This window comes from Athene cunicularia (assembly GCF_003259725.1).
Source record: "Athene cunicularia isolate RWA chromosome Z unlocalized genomic scaffold, athCun1 chrZ_part3, whole genome shotgun sequence".
In the NCBI taxonomy this organism is placed as follows: Eukaryota; Metazoa; Chordata; class Aves; order Strigiformes; family Strigidae; genus Athene; species Athene cunicularia.
Genome location: NW_020799144.1, coordinates 13103409 through 13118035, shown reverse-complemented (window position 1 = coordinate 13118035; position 14627 = coordinate 13103409).

Here is a 14627-nt window from a genome sequence, read left to right as displayed (position 1 = left end):
TGTTATTCTGTCTCTCTTGAAAGCTGAAAGACAAATAAAGGATCCTTCTCTCTGAGTTACGAGATTCGCAAGCTGCTGTCAGTGATTCTGGATAACCAACTCGTGCTCGTGTTCTTCCCACCTGTCAGAGTTGAAAGCAGTTTTTTTTCAATGAGTGTAGAACTTGGTGTGATTTCCTGAAATGCTCATTTTCATACATACATGGAGTATAGCGGGAAGCAGTTGTGCACATCAGAAACTGAATATAGGCTTTTATTTGGAGTTAGATATATCTGATCTTTTAGTATCACAGATGTCCAGTTGCTTCCCATTCATTTGGGTTATATTGTGAATAGGCCATAACTGCAAGTTTTGGTCCTGAAATGCAGTTTTCTTTGTGTAAGCATATGCTATTCAATTCCTATGGTGTTTTTAGTATCAGCTGGAAAAAGTAAAATATAAAAGTCTTCAGCCCAAACATCTGTATCTTGTCCAGATTGCCAGTTCCCCTGTCCTCTTGTTCACAGGGTGGGATTAAGCAAAGCTCACAGAAGCGGGGAAGGGGATGAGGAGGGGCACAGCAGAGTCATATATCAAGGAATCTGGTCTGCAATTAACAGGAGGTAACAGTAATCAGCTATTCTGGACAGGGATTTGTTAGCCACAGGGATGCACAACATGGTGATTCAGCAGTTTAATATAGGCTGCTAAAAACCATCTGGGAGGTGGGGAGTGAGTGTGACTCATTAGAAAAGGGGCAAGTCGGTGATTGTGTCGTGTCCTGCAGGAGAAGCGGGACCAGTGCCATAAAACTGCAGGGGGGAGGTGTTGTGTGTTGTTTCTCATGTGAAAACTTGTGAATGCTGTGGAGGATCGAAGGACTAGTAAAATGACTTAGTAACAAAATTTAAAAAGAACTCTGCAGAGTATCAAGGAAGTTTCAGAGGTTAAAATACCTTAATGTGGAATAAACTGCATAGAGGAGAACTCTGATCTTAGAGGAAGACAGAACAGGAACCAGAGACTGGAACCTGACACTAGATAAATTGCAATAGTAGAAAATGCGATTTTAACAGAGAGTCACTAATTGCATTACAACCTGAAGTGGCGAATTCTCCACTGGGTTGTCTTCAGACATCCGCTATAAACTGCTACGGGTGAACAAGTTACTGCTCTCAGTGCAAGGATAATCTACAAAAAGTAAAGGAACCAGGGGGTAAACAATTAAACCACTGTTTAATTCAGTTTTATTCTAAAGATTGGAATTTTGGAACTTTTGGGTTGGCACTGCTGTGGCTGGATCGCCACATGACTAGGAGAAAATGCGCAAACATAATTTCTTTAACCCAGATTACGTGTAGCGATTTTTTTTTTTTTTTATATCGCATAGGTTTTCATGCCTTTAAAAAGTGAAAAATTTTAAATACAGTTTTGCTGATATCTAGAAAAAAGGTAATGTAAATTTGAAAATAAAGAAATACAAAGTAAAGAAATATAAATGTTACATTCTGTCTAAATGCCTAATAACAGAAAACTTTATCTGGGATTTTTTTTCTAAAAGATGCTGAATTGAACTCCCTGCTGAGTGAAGTCAGAACATAATTCTTACAATGCTAGAAGTCTTCAGCACTTGAACTTTTTGTTCTGATGCTATGATTTTATGATTCTCCTCAGCTAAAAATAGAGCAGATGAGTTCCTTAGGTAAGCAGCTAGATGAGAAATCAAGAACTGGCCATTAGATTTTAGTTCAAGTTTTGGCTTTCCATGCAGCAGAGGTTGTTAGCAGGAGGCTTGCTGTTGCACTCACTGGCTTCAAGTCTGAGCTGGCAATTTAATGTTCCACTTCTCTTAAATCCCTGGAGGTAAGAAACATTTTGTTCTTTTCCTCTATGTATTGTTGTTGTTGTTGTTGTTGTTGTTGTTGTTATTATTATTATTATTATTATTATTATTATTACTATTAACCTTTTGGTGGCTGTATTATTGAGACTTCTGTGCTACTCTCAAGAAACCCTACTTTGGAGACATATTTCCCCCCCGCAACTACATCTTTTTATTGTAACCTTGGTTGAGAAACATGTCTGATAGTTCAAGCAAGATTTTGCAGTTGGTTTAGGCTATTTCAGTAGGAATTCACAGGTTCCTTGTTTTCCATGAAGCCGCCTCTGCAGGTGACTGCCGTGCCCCCAGTGGGGGTTTTCACCTTCGCCCAGCCCAGCACACACTTACACCTCTCTCTGCACCCTGTACTCATGTCTCCTCCCTCACACAGAGGGACACCAGACGCGCACTCCCCCACATATCTGTAATTACAGCGTTAGCCGGTTATTACTCACCCTTTATATACTCTGCTGCTACTGCGTCCCTGGTCTTTTTTTCTCCTGCCCTTGACTACAAGCCCAGTTCTTTCAGCCCTCCCAGACGATCACCTCCCAAGTGTTAATAAGACAGCCCTATTAATGTATCACACAATTAAACCTGCCTCTTGTTTTGTAACACCAGTTCTTATCTGGATATTTGATAATTCCCCAGATCCTTTTATGCAGTACTGTTACAATTATTTCCTATTTTTATATATATGCTTTTTTATTTTTTATTAAGTGTAGTACTTGACACTTTGTTGTGTTCCTTTTTTGAAAAAAATATCAATTTTACACCATTTAGCTGATGTATCAAAGTTAGTTTAAATTCAAAGTAGTTGTAACTTAGTTCATTAGATTTATTACGTGTTTTCTATGCAAACATACTAAGATCATATAGTAATAGAATCGTAGAATAGTTTGGGTTGGAAGGGACCTTTAAAGGTCATCTAGTCCAACCCTCAAGTTGCTAAGGAAAATATTGAAGCGCGTTGTCCTCACAGGAGTGTGCACACACATGCATTATACAGATGACTACAAGTATGTGTTTTTACATGTAAGCACAACCCCCATTATACACTCCCTATCAGTGAAATGCTCTTAGTAATTATTCTGTGTCGTGTCCTAACTGCCATGTACATGCTTCGTACTCCTAATCTCTGTATTCTCGTCTGCTTATGAAAATTTCCTGCTGGATCGCCTCAAAGGCCTTAATAAAGGCAAAACAGATAGCATCTCTTACTTTCCCTTTCCCCATCAGGCCAGTTGTGTGAAAGAAGGAAATTAGATTAGTTTGACATGATCTGTCCTTTGCAGATCTGTGTTAGCTTTCGTTATCGCTTCACCCTCTCAGAGTTTACAAATTGATGCGGAATCTGTTTGGGGGTTTTGTCTGGGTATTGAAGTTAGGTTGGGTGGTTAAATAACCCCAGTTACCCCACACTTTCTGTAGGTGGTTGTTGTATTTTCCTGTCTTCAGCCCCATGAAACTTCTTGTCCTCCATGACCTTTTCGGGACTAGTCGTTAATTGTGTGGTGATGCTTTTGGCCAGTGCCATAAGTACTCCAGTGACCTTCCTCAAGCACTCCTGATTAAATGCATTGAACTCTTCTTAATATTCAGTAGTTTCTTTCTATATCCCAGCTTGCCACTGCGAAAAATTAAAAAAAAAAAAAGAGCATTCCAGCAGTTTATTTGGTCAATTTCCCTATTAAGTAATAGGCAGCTATTAGTTTTCCTTCTTATTTCCGTTGTCCCTTAGATATCCTTAGCTTTCGTGGTTTTGTCCCTGTCTGCCTGTTGTAGATTTTTTATGCTTCCTCTTCTTTGTATGCTGTTGTTCAGGTCTTTTTGTTCTGAGTCTGGTTATTAAAGAAATGCAGCTTTCTTCTTGCTGAGGTTCCTTTTCTCCTTCCATGGTACCATTATTTGTCATCTGTCTTTACTCCCACTAGAGAAGTCACTTTTTGTGTATGTTTTAGAGAATGAGCTGTTCCAAGAGTTGAAACATACTCCAGTCACCCCGCAGCAGAAATTTATCCTTTTGAGAAAGTGTGTAAAGTCTAGCTTTGCTGCCATGGGTAAAAACCTCCAATCTCTGTCAAGTTCCTGATGTTTGCATCTATACGAAACAAAGTTATTCTCAACTCATAGCAAAAAAAAAAAAGCTTATTACAGAATTAATAGATGCTTTCAGTGGGATGATCATTATTTTTACCAGATTAATACAGTGCTTTCTATCTGTGTCAACACAAAAAAACCTTGTAGATATTTTCTCTCCATTGCACAGCTGTAGCAAAGAAGTACGTAGCCTTCTGTGGAAGCCATTAAAGAGGAATAAATATGCCCAAAGTCAGATGTTGATGTCTCTGATGCAGACCTGTGTAAAACAGAGCAGCCCTTCAGCAGGGCAGGAAGAAGTGCTGACAGTTGTCTTATTTGCTTAAGTGGATTTAGTAGTATTTCTGTTTTTTAACAAACAAATTAGGTTATGTTAACATCACTGTGAAATACTGAGAAATAAATTTTGAAGTCATCAGGGCACATGCTGCTTATATAAAATATCTTTCTTTGAATATTGTTTAGTCTCTGCAGTCTTGTTTTTACTTCCAAATTCTGTTTCTTTTGATTGAACTGCATAAAAGTGTAGAAGTGATCCCTTTGCTGGGAGAGGGATATTGCATCTGAGGAAATGGCTGTGCTAAACCTTTCACGTACATATGGTTCCTATACTTAATAAAAAATAAAATTGTCAAAACACTGAAAGAAATTTTGTCTGCTGGTGCTTATGTGTTTAAAGGAATGTTCTGTTGTGCATGAAAGTACAACTGGTAGAGACTGAACATATTTATTTACTGATCGGTCTGTACTCAGAAATGCCAGGTGGCGGCATCAGTGTGAAAATACTGGATTTTAGAAGCAGCATCAAGGAAGCATATTTTGGTTAGAAGAAAATCAGAGACTGAAGAATACACTTGCATTGAGGGTAAGTTACTGGTCAAGTGAAGAGGGTGAGGACGGTGGGCTTAAACTCACCTGCTGAAGTATCACCAAGAATTAGCTTAGTGTCCTGCTTTTCTGCAAAGACTGTGACATGAGAAAAGTCCTTAGGACATGAGAAAATCTTGCCCAGATCCTTGACTTGGGCCAATATGTTTCCCAGTTTCTATGTGGGACTTGCCTCCCGGTCCTCCATAAGGCTTTTCATGGACTTTCTCCCCAGAAGTTCCCCCACCTTTCTGTAGCATACTCAGTTTTGAGGCCCTTACGTGGTTTCATGCAGTGAAGGCAAAAAAAAAAAAAAAAAGGCAAAGCTGTGTAATTATCTAGTATTATCTTTCAAACTCTGTTTTAAACAATTTTAAAATTACTCGACTAGATTTCATGGTTTCAATGTCTCTTCAGCCTGTCTCCTAAATGGTGTAAAATGAAATGCAAGGGAGGAAAGGACAGGTAGTAACCGAATGCGGAAAAATGGCCACTGCGGGTGTATGTGAAAAATGGTCGCTATGCAAATGACCTTTCCTTTAGGAAATTTTAAAATAATGAAATCACTTTAATATATTTCTAGCAGGTCATTCAATTAAAAGGGTTTTTAAATTAAGTTTCCGCTGCTGAACAAACAAAATCGCAATGAATCTGAATTAGCAATGTAAATAGTTTGTTTAGTGGGTAAATACGAGAGCGCTGTGTAGTTAGGAACATGGTGAGGGCGTTTTACAGGGCAAAGTGTTCAAGCCTGTCTACCTCAGGGTGAGCTCTTAAATCTGTACAGAGTCCCTGGTCTCGTTTGGCTCTACTGGTGACTTTTAAATGTGAGCATTTATCTAACCGGCTACACAGAAGCAAAATGGTGCTGGATTTAAATGCAGCAGTGTTGGGCCCAGAGCAACTTACAACTGAATTCTCCTTTATTTTTCCCACTGAAAAGTCACCCCGTAGGTGGAGGGCTGGACATTGCCCCGAGGATGGGGAGCAATCCAGGATGCAGCGGGATCCTCTCCTCTGTCCTGGTCAGAGATGGGGTTGTGGTAGAAGGTCCACCACATTTGCGTGAGAGTTATTTCAGTTTTCCTAATTCCTGCAGCATGTGTTGTTCCCTTTCACATGGCTAGTTTTGAACTCTTGAGATACCTTTTTTTTTTTTTTTTTTTTTTTTTTTTTTTAAGTGTTCCTGTTCTGGTCCTACTCCATCCTGTGCTTTTTCTTGTACTTCAAGTGAATTGGCATGTTCTGACATCAGTTTCCTTTTAACCTATGTTTCACTGATAAATGCATGTATATGTTTTACATGCTATGTATGTGGAAGGTTTGTAAGGGAATCTGGGCACTGATGCTTACTTAGTCCCTACTGAATAAAAAGGGATGGATTTTAATTAATTTGAAAAGGAAAAAAAAAAACCTTTCATTGAAGCTTTTGCAATTTAGTGACTATTTAATTGTGTCGTTTGATGCAAAATATAGTCCCAAAATTAGTGTGAAATACTGGTTTTAAACTTGCTTGTAAAAAACAAGAGTAAGCACATTTAAAAATTGATTAGAGCTGCATGAAGCTGTTCCCTAGAGATCTGAACTCTGGCGCAGATGCCCTCCCAGCTATCTTAGTCATTGCTGCTTTGCCCATTTAGTTTGCAGCTGGCTCACCTTGTTCATTTGTGCTGACCTAGTTTATCTGATTACTTTAGTTGGCCATGGCAGAGGAGAGAAGATGAAAAAAAAAAAAAAAAAAAAAAAGTTGCTTTTTGCAGTTCTGGTGAGACACTAATTTTTCTCCCTTGCAGCCATCTCTGTTGTTTCACATCTTTTAAGTGTGAGACTACTTGAAAACCACACTTTGTTGCTGCATGATAACAAGCTTCAGTGGGATGTCTCTCTTCAGACCAGTTCTCAGGGATAGAGAATGCAGGATTTCTGCAGTCACAGTGTATGCAGAAAGGCATATACTCGGCAACATATGTTCATATTTCAACAGTGACCAGCACACGAGGAATTGGCGTTTTAATAAAAAATGAAAGCCAAAAGACCGTTGTGTTCAACGGAGTAAAATATTTGTTATAAACCTGTGTTTTCTTATTATTTTGACTTTCTGTTTTCTGAGGAAAAATTGAATTATCTTGGTCCCATGCTTCTTTAAGTAAGTGTTTTGTATTTTTGTAATTGATTTTTAAATTAAGGTTGAATCTATTTTCATGTTCTTCTGAGTTATTCGGAAGTTTCCCTTCCCACACACCAATTTTCTTTTGGTTTATTGGCTAAACTGATATCCATTATCCACACAACTTCTTAGTTATGAATGCCTGACCTAGACAATTCAATACTGCTCTCTGCTGTGTGGTGTGAGTTATAGGAAAAACATGTGAAGCTTAACATATTTGGTAACGTGTTTTCAGTGCCCAGCATGACATGGTTCAAGTGTGCATCTTCTCCTGACCGTAAAACTTTTTCACTACTAAAGGAAAATCTCTGGAGATTGTTCAGACCCTTCATGGTTTATTTCTTTTGTTCATGGGGTGGCTCTTAATAAAAAAGTTTATGATAGCTTAGCCAATGTTGCATAAGAGAACAGTGAAATTTTTTTATCCACAAAGTTTTTTTGAATTTGATTACATTTTTTTTTTTTTTTTTTTTTTTCCACTTGGTGAATAACAAAAATGACAAGGGAAAAATACAGAACAATTTCACACCTGAGATTGAAGGAGTTGATTACCATCATTTTGATGATGTGCCTTTTATACGTCTGCAGTGGTTAAGAAAGACTTTATGGTTTGGAGCATGAACATTTTAGAGCAATTCAAAATTATTGAACAGCTACAAATTTTGTAAAGTGCTTCAATTTGTTAGTGACTCAGGCAGAATTGTAGTGAGTTTTGTAGGGCTTTTAGTACAGTCATATGCACAACCTATAAATGTTCTTGTAATCTTCCCTCGCCTTTTTTTTCCCCTCCTCTCAGCATGTTGGTGCTGTTACTCGTAAGGCTCCGTCTGCTCATATCAACATTCCTGTTCAGCAGCAGCATCGTGCACGCAGTCTCAGCCCAGTGCAGGTAAAAGGGAGGGGGATCACTGCAATGCTATACTAAAAAAAAAAAAAAATCCCAGTGCTGGTGGTGGCATCAGTCATGTTAAAGGCTCATCACACCCTTACAGTGTGATACATTTCACTCTCATATGTTAAAAGACTAAAGTTTGCCAAACTGAGATCAGAAAAAGCTTGTTATTTAAAAGAACATAATCCTAACACACCCAAAAGAGAGAGGAAAAAAAAAAAAAAAGAGTATTGTCACTTTCTCACTAACTCTTACGGACATGGAATTACTTTCTTATTCAAAGTGGTCTTATATATTGCAGAGAAACCATCTCCTTATGTGATGATATGATTTGGTTATTTTGAGTGTAAATCACTGCTTTTGTGCATGCCTTCCCTCGATTTTCCTCCTTATTTTACAAAGCAGCATGAGAACAGTTCAATTTGCTTAGCAATCTCAACTGCCCTTCCTAGTTCAGTGCATTTCCTACTCAATATTACACAGAGCACGGTAAAATTTCCCAACAAATTTGTACTAAGTTTTCTGTGAAAACGATTTTTTTTTTTCAGCATGACATGTTTGGGATGACCTGTGTCTTCTCTTTCCTGTGTTCCTTTTGACTTTTGAAATCCAACGTCTTCTTAGATGGGAAGCAAATTGCGTTTTGTCTTCTGAGTGAGTGTAAGCCCAAGATCATAAACCTCCTGGCCTGAATCCTCACCGTGAGCAAGATCTATGTTTGTCTGTTTGGGGATGTGTACTTGTTTTCTTGGGGATTGACTAGAAGCAAGTGTCAGCAGTTTGCTTCACTCAGAGTTGATGGGAACTTCCACCCAAGGGAAAAAATTAATAAAATCACCAGTATTCACGTAAAATTTGTATTAGTGTTCACCCAGCTCTACCCATAATAATGAGCCTAACGCATTTCCTCTTTGGAGCACTTTTGTCAAGAACACATTTGTGAATTAACACATGATTACAGATATGTCATACTCTGTACAGTTACAATTTTGAAATACTGGCAGTAAGGCACTGGCAGTCTGTTTTTATTTGTATTCTCTGAGACATCTGACCTTTTTAGGGCTCACTAGGAGAGCAGTGTTCAAAGATAAAGGTAGCAGTAAAAAAAAAAAAAAAAAGGGGGGGGGGAAGAAAAAAAGAATAAAGTCTCACTCGTGAAGTTGCAAATCCCAAGAGGTTTGAGACACTGCAGCTGATTAACTATCAGCTCAGTGAAAGCGGAGCTGAACCGTTGGTGAGTGCCTGCTAAAAGCCCCACTCAAAGCACACTCAGACCCCCACGTGAAGTGAGAAATTTGGCAGCTGGAAGGGAACGAAGGCTTGGCTTCCTTTATTTTAGTTTTCAAAGTCTACCAGCCATTCAGGCAACAGGTGCCCACCCTGGGCTCTGGCGGCACCCCTATCACTGGGAATTTGCGTTCCCACCAACAAAGCGCAACATGATGTAAGGAGGGTGCAAGTCCCGGTGAGGAAAGAAAGAAGTGATGTGAGGCCAGGAGAGAATTCATGTGACGTGGCCACAAGGACGAAGAGCTGCATCGGAAGCGGTGGTGGAGCAGAACGCTACAGCAGCGGGCACACTGCAGGTGTTTTCTCCCTGCAAATCTGCCATCTCTCTGCGGAGGATGGCGGGCAGATGCTTTGCAAAGTCCTGTTCTGGCTGTGTCAGGCTCGGTCTCAGAGCTTCATCCTTCTTCCAGCAAGTCAGAGCAATTCCTCTTTAGGGCCAATTTGAAGCCTCCAACAACATGATTTTACAGCTTGTAGGAATTACAACCTCATGGGACCTTCTTCCACCACTGTTCCTCTTTCCTGTCAAAATTATTTTCCACTGTTTGTCTTCTCTAGGTTGTCTGGGTCACTCCACATCACGAGAGGTATCCCTTACCCTTTCACACCTGTAACTTTTCATCATATGCTCCTTTTTCAGAATCTAGCAGCGTCATTATTGTTCGGGATACATCTGCCTGCTCCAGCGATGTTTCCGTCAAACCCTGTTGCTCCCTTTGCTGCAGTCGCTGGCACCTGTTGGCACTACAGCAAGTCACTCCTCTGCAGGTCATCACTTACTGTTGCACCTGCCCTTGGATCTTGATCCCTTCCAATATGTACGTGTGTGCAGGGTTGTGTATATAAAGAAGAAAGAATGGCAGGGAGGAAAAGCACAATCAGGAAAATGACTCACCTCTTGCTGCAGTGCTCTCCCCATCCTACCACCCTCCTTTTCCTCCCCTCTAAAGGCAGAGACCTGCTGCCACCTCATAGATCTCCCTGCAATTTTGTCCAAGTCAGTTTGACGCCAGATTCCTCTCCACAAAAGAAACTTCTCCTGGAAGTGGCTGAGCCGTGGCCTCAGCAGCGGGATTTGATTGATAGATGGTTCGTTCCCCCACTGAGTTATTCAATGATGCCTGTGCTCGTAGGGGTGATGATGCCCAGATGATGTATATGTGTGTCCCTGCATGAGGATCAAGCCATCAGCTTCTGAGATGAGATAATTTAACTCTCCGTACCTGTTTTTGAGAGATCCTGAATGCATGGCGGGGGATGTGGATGCAGCAGACAGCCACCTCACTCTACATTTTAGGTCGTCTTTGCAGCTTGAGCTCTGGCTATTGCCTTGGGGCTCTGAGTTGTTTTGTTAAAAAAGAAAGAAAAAAAGAAAAATACAGGTAAGAGGGAAATAAGGTGAGAAGTGCACCTTTGGGGTATTTGTTGCTACCTGTCAATGCAAACAGGGAAGTCTCCCGGAGAACTTGTGCTGCGCCTGAAACATAAAACTGAGTCGATTCTAACAGAGACAGCTTCTGGTGAGTGGTTTCGGGATGTACTGCTCAGGGAAAGGCTTTGAAAAGACACTTTAAGCATAGACAACATGCTAAGCAGGAATAACCTCTACCCACAGCCTGACTGTTAAGACTATTGCACAATATTCTGTGAGTTAACCATGAGACAGAGTACACCTATATGGCCAACTTCTGTACTCCAAAGCAGGGGACTTTTGTTAAAATCACTGAAATGCAGAGTAATTGGCTGACTTTGAACAATTTGCTTGGTGATTGGTTTTGGTTTTTTTAATTATTACTATGTCACCCCAAGAAGGAAACAATAATAGTTGTGCCTGGAATCAAATTCTCAGCTAGCTAAAGCTGCTGAGATAATTTTTAGCCACTACATTATATACGCTTTACACTACCAGCTGCTCCACACTCAACAAGTTTTTATTTTGAGAGAAACAGGGCCTTTGACCAGAAAAGTAAGTATATAACAAGAGGCCTCTAGCTGAAGGCAATCCATTTGTGCTGCCAGTTTCTCTTGGAATTGGCTGGGAAATGCAATGGCAACATCTCCCTGTTTCCCTGCAAGTGACTTAAGTACACGCATTGATGAAGGCAACAGGATTACTCATATGTTTTATGTTAAGCATAATTAAATATGCTTAATTGAAATATGTTTAATTAAGCATAATTAAGTAAGATTAATTCATAAACTGAAAATGCCTTTGCATCAGATTAATCAAAGGTATTTTAGGAGAATCAAATAATTAAGATCCTTATATTTCTGTACCTTTAATCAGCTGTTTAACCAAATAGTTTCAAACAAGGTCTGACCTACCAAAGCAAAAAGTTTTTTTGAGTGTTTCGAATTGCATTATTTCAGAACTTGGCGCACTTACAGGTTTACAAATTCACGGAACAATTCCTATAGACTCCAAGTGAGCTCTGCAACGAGTGAGCTAACTATCAACTGTTGGAAAAAAAAACAGAAGAAGAGGTAGTGAGCCTTTTGTTTCCTGTGGCTGTAGGCTGCTGGCTGCAGGGCTAACCCCAGCAACAGGCTGTGGTATTCCTTAGCTGACATGTTTGTTTGACGTTATTAATAAGTGGCTTTGATTCTTTCTGTAGGCCGTGTCACAATCATGGCACATCACATGGGGCTGCCAAGGGCCTGCAGCCAATAACTGAAGCAGAGACATGGCGGATTCCTCTAGTCCTTTTTCTTTTTGGCTTAGGCCCTTGCTGGTAGCATCAATGTCCCTTAAAAGGCTGAAGTGGAAGCTCGCCTTTGCAAACTGCTAGTGGGCAGAAAAAAAAACATTTTAAAGCACAGTGCTGGCACCAACACAGCAGAGGGCATGGAGGCTAGGGCTCAAGGGTGTAAATTCAGCCCTGCAAAGCCCCTCAACCCAAACCCTGCCAGGCTTTACTCATTCTGGTCTGCAGACCATATTTCTGTTTCCCAGAGAGGGACGTGAATTTGTTGTACTGCTGGAGGAAGAGTATGCAGAGAGAGCATCCACAGGAGCCTCTCTGTACCATCAGCACACGGAGATTTTCCAAATTTAGAAAAAATTTCTGCAGGGAAATTTTCTAGCTGTTAGGTTATTTATAAGGAGGGCAAAGCATCTGGGAAAAAAAAAATAGGATCTGGTCTGCAGTGTTTATATGAAGCTTTTTAAAATAAATTTTAATAAAGTCAATTTCTTAGCAGATTATTTTGTGAGAGGAAGAGAGGAAAACCCACTGAGTGGATCTGTCCCAAGGGCTGCTGAGGACATCAGGCAAGCCATGGTACCCCAGGCTCCACTGGCTGATGTGGAAGGCAGGTCACAAGTTGAATGAACCTACTCTTGCTGGACAGTTTTCCTGAAATCATGCGAAATTGCTCTAGGAGTTTCATCAGTCATTTTGTGGTTTCATCTGTGTGATGCCTACCCTCGCTGCCCACTCGATTTTAGGTTAAACAAGATCCTACCCACCCACAGCAGAGTTGCAGAATATTCCTGAAGAAGGAGTACTCCTTTGTGTTAATATTCTTTTTTGTTGTTGTTGTGTTTTTTTTGTTTTTTGTTTTTTTTTTTCCTTAATTAAAATATTGTAAATACACATTTTGTAAGAATAAGTGTGATTTGTTCGGAACTGAAGAAAAATTAAAATCTGTCTGACTTTACTTGATTTTTTCTCTTCCAGGGAAAAGGCTTTTTCACTGCAAACTTCTCAAACATTAAAGGATTATAGTTACAGCAACTAACATAAACTACTGTTAGCACAGTCATGCTGCAATGAAATGTCTTTTACTTTTAAATTACTTCCTAAAAGCATGGCTCTAACTGAAGGAAGGAAAGTTTCCAACACTTGTGAAGAGTTCTAACACCCACAAGGACACATGTCACGCAGTCGTTGATTGCCTAATTGATGAAACGAAGCCTTCATTCTCAAGAGAAAATTACAAAATAATGAAATGTATTAATGCACTCGACTCCAGCAGCCACGTATCCCCCGACTGAATACTTTCAAGCCATTGCCAGGAGCGGGTGATTCTGACATGACAGACCTTTCCCATGAACTTCCCCAAGCTGCACTTTTACCAAAACAAAAACTCTCCTATGGCCTGGAGATGCCAGCACAGCTCCTTTTAGTTCACACGGTGTTTGGTGCTCTGCAAAGCAGCTTTCCCTGAACTCTCTCCTCTCTGTGGAAAGGAGCTGCCGTACCTGCAAAAAGCTCGCAGTTTTTCCCAGGCAAGCTGGTTATATCTGTCTTGACAAACACAGCAGATGAGGGCCGATTTGGAAGCCCCAGGTGCTCAGACTGATGCACAAGGATAAAGCAACTGCTGAAAAATCCTCGTGGAAATTATTAATTTGAATTCAGTGTATTTTGGACTAACAATGAAAACTTTAATGAAATCAAATGACTCAGTTCTCTGGGTTATTTTGCAAACAAATCTCTCATTTAAAAAAAAAAAAAAAAAAAAAGTTGTGCACCTCCCTCCTCTGTATTAATTTAATCAGTAACCATACCAGTAGTTTTCTGAAAACTGTAGTAAGGTTATTGATACTCTGTGACTGAAACAACAAAGTTTGTGACATTTAAAACAACATTCTAATTTCTGCACATACCTTTGTAATCCTGTAGTCTGTGCTATTCATTATTAGGAGCTTGATTTTAAAAATCTGCACTTCTGAATGCAAACATACAGGTAACTGTGCTCATTATACTGACCAAATGTAATATTGAAAAAACAAAAACCAAAACAAAACAAAATTTATTCCTGTTTAAAAAGCTAAGCATCTTCCTGGCATCTTTGCAATAGAGCCTTGGAGCTCTCAGTTCCAAAACACTGCAAAATATTTTAGTTAGATTTAAAGTGAAAGTAGATCAGAAAAATCTGTAAAAATCATTATTTAATTATATTCGTCTCCCATAATTGAAGGGAAACAGGTCAGTTTATGTGAGAGCTTATTCTTTAGGGGAAAAAAAAAAGAAAAAACAAAAAAAGAGAAATTGTCTTTTACATCTCTAGTTCATATTGAACTTAATACAGAATTCACAGTTGTGTGAGAAAAACACCGGGTTTATGTTTTTCTTTTCGAAATAACTTATTTTATAAGGCATCCAATTAGTAGCAGGTCCCCTTTTTAACAACAACAAAGCAAATAATTAAATTACTGACATCTATAAACCACCCTGAATTACTAAACAGAAAGAATTATGAAAAAAGAAATGAGTAACTCAAATGTGATTTAATATGGATGTGCAATGCATGCAACAAAGAACTCTGTGCTGGGTGGGGGTCATAGCTGTTACTATGAAATTATTCAGGCAGGGTAGCGTGGGTTTTTATGCGTCAAACTATTTTAATCTGCTTGCATAAAAAAGCCTTATGTAGAGCAAAACACAAACAACTTTTATTGTATTTACAACCAGTAATGTGATACCTCACATTAAAACAACTTT